Source organism: Equus asinus, chromosome 25, assembly GCF_041296235.1.
Source record: "Equus asinus isolate D_3611 breed Donkey chromosome 25, EquAss-T2T_v2, whole genome shotgun sequence".
NCBI lineage: Eukaryota > Metazoa > Chordata > Mammalia > Perissodactyla > Equidae > Equus > Equus asinus.
The window spans coordinates 28,000,192-28,003,258 of NC_091814.1; the positions used below are offsets into that span (position 1 = coordinate 28,000,192).

Sequence of the window (3,067 nt, forward strand, 5' to 3'; positions counted from 1 at the left end):
CTCATGGAATTGAAATTATCGTGTGTTCTGAAAATGCCACACATAACCTTTGGCTTTCCTCTGTTCCTCATGCCCTCACCTCCTGAAAACAACTTGATGTGTGTAGGTTGAGGCGGGGCTTGGAATAATTACACAAGTTCTCACACTCCTTTTCTTCCATGACTGAGGAACCATGTTCAGACAAATGGGCTTCCGTAATGGAAAATACGCCAAAAGGACACCAAGTTTTCATCCTGGATTAAATATAAATTATTAATGTTGCATCTTCTAAATGATTCACCACATTCAGTGTAATTCATGGATTCTAATTCAAACAGAGTACCTGAGTGTCTACTACCTGTCTAGTCTTTTACATAAATTTTTTATTCATCACAAATTTTTCACTAAAGTTCCAGTTACAAACACTGTCAATTTATTCATTCAACAAATATTTGTGCCAGGCATTGTTCCAGGTTTCTGGAGATATAGCAATGAATAAAAGAGACAAAATCTTTAACAAATATTGTGAAAGGGCCCTTGCCAGGCATACAAGAATACAAAATGATAAAGATCGTTTCTGTCCTCAGGGGGGCACATACTCTAATAGGGAGAAACAAATGAAAATAATGCAAGATATATAGACCCATAAGTATCACAAGAGAAAAGCAAATTAGAGATGATAAGGAGGGGTTTCAGGGGAGAGAGAGAGAGACAGAAAGTGACAAACCTGTTTTTTATTGGATAGAAAATATTAACCCCTGTGTACGGGTTTGGCATTGAAAATCTACACCGTTTACGCAGATAGATGCAAATTAAAATGGAAGACTGATCAAAGCTTCAGATATTGAATTTGCAATCAGTAATTGAATCAGGAAAACACATCTTTATGGGAATTTAAGTTGTAAATGCTGCTGTCCAAAGACAATCGATGGGGTCAGTTAAGCAGGTGGATAATTCAGGAGACGGTGATCTAGAAACAGGCAAGCAGAAAACACTGGATTATCAATAAATTACTAGCTCTGTTTTGAGAAAAGCTCTGATTCATTCATATAAGAAAAGTGAGAGGTTAGAGATTCGACACCAGAAAATGCATGGAGCTCAGATTTAATTGGCAAACTGCATTTGTTATGAGACTATACAAGATTAGATAATAAGTCTTTTGCGTTCTGAGACCCAATTTCTAATGTGTGTATTGGGAGGGGTTCTCATACAATCAACAAACAACTCTCAGCTGGATGTTCTACAATTCAACTCAATTCTGACACTATCTATGCAGAGATAGCATCAGATTCCACAAGTTTAGGATTCGGTCCTGTAAGACTCCCCGTCCCTTCTTCAGACACCAGTTACAAGCCCAGGCTGTTCCCTGTACTTCTGACCCACTGGCTAGGTTCCAAAGACCCCCTCCTTGGGTTCGATTAATGTGCTAGAGCAGCTCACAGAACTCAGAGAAACATTTTACTTACTAGATCACTGGTTTATTATAAAAGGATATAAGCCAGGAACAGCCAGATGGAAGAGATGCATAGGGCAAGGTATGGGGAAAGGATGCAGCTGCTTCCATACTCTCTCCAGGTGTGCCACTCTCCCTGAATCTCCCTGTGTTCACAACCCAAAAGCTCTCCAAACTCCATCCTTTTGGGTTTTTATGGAGTCTTCATTGTATAGTCATTGGTGATTGATTCAACCTTCAGCTTCTCTCCTCTCCCTGGAGGTTGCGGGGGTGGTTCTGAAAGTTTCAAACCTCTAGTCACAAGGTTGGTTCCCCTGGCAACCACCCCCCACCATCTTTAGGTTATCTAAGGGCTTTCCGAAAATCACCTCATTAACACAACAAAAGACACCTTTATGCTCTAATCACAGGAAATTCCGAAGGTTTTAGGAGCTCTGTGCCGGGAGCAGGGTTGAAGATCAAATCTACATTTCTTGTTATAAATCACAGTATCACAGCAAGGTAAATCAGACGCAGAACTGGCTGCACAAAGCCAGAGAACATCAATCATATGAATATCTATGTAAAGGGCACACACGATGTAAATGATATGCCTGGATAAGTGCACCATAGTGTTGGTGACCAGAAGCGAGCAAATCCGGGACTGCCATGCTTAATTGTGAAGAATAGCCAGGTGGGGATGGCCAAGATGGAAAGGGAAGTTGAGGCAGCGGCTGCACTATTATTGAACAGTAATGCAAAAGCATGTGAGGCCTTCAGATGAGCCAGTGCAGTGCAAATGGAGCACAGGTCACCTGCGGATAGGAGGTGCTTCATGCCAGTCTTGTTTTGTAAGGGGACTATGTCTGGTCCATCCATTCTGGAAACCCAAATCTTGATGGCTGTTGACAATCGAAGTCCACCTGTTTCAGATAGATTGTAAGAATAATAGTTTAGTGGAGCTTTCTATTTCTCCCAGCTTGATTGAGGTATGACTGACAAATAAAGTTGTAAGATATTTAAGGTGTACAATGCTAGGATTTGATAGACATTGTGAAAGGGTTCCCTGTATCAAGTTAATTACCACATCCATCATCTCAAATATTTACCTTTTTTTATGAGAATGTTTAAGATCTCTTAGCAAATTTCAGTTATATGATACAGTGCTATCAACTATACTCACCATATTATACATTAGATCCTCAGACCTTATTCATCTTATAACTGAAAGTTTGTACCATTTTACCAACCTCTCCCTATTTCCCCCACCCCCCAGCACTTGGCAGCCACTTTTCTACTCTGTTTCTAAGAGTTAGAATTTTTTTTAAGATTCCACATGTAAGTGATACCATGCAGTATTTATCTTTCTCTGTCTGGCTTATTTCACTCAGCATAATGCCCCCCAGCTTCATCCATGTTGATGCAAATGACAGGATTTCCTTCTTTTGTAAGGCTGAATAATATTCCATTATATATATATACATATATTATACATCATATATATGTATTCCATATATATCACATTTTCTTTATGCATTCATCCAGTGATGGACACTTAGGTTGCTTCCATGTCTTGGCCATCGTGAATAACGTGGCTATGGACATGGGAATGGAGATATCTCCTCAAGTAAATGATTTTGCTTCCTTTGGATGTAC

At 39.7% G+C, this 3,067-nt stretch overlaps 1 long non-coding RNA gene across 1 annotated transcript; it reads right to left on the reverse strand.

Moving 5' to 3' along the window:
- Nucleotides 1-395: 395 nt before the first annotated feature.
- Nucleotides 396-2,338, reverse strand: LOC123280609 (uncharacterized). The gene is made up of 3 exons (XR_011498319.1): nt 2,227-2,338; nt 1,446-1,708; nt 396-949 (listed from the first exon to the last, which is right to left on the reverse strand). It is a non-coding gene; the product is annotated as an uncharacterized lncRNA (long non-coding RNA).
- Between the last annotated feature and the right edge of the window lie 729 nt (nt 2,339-3,067).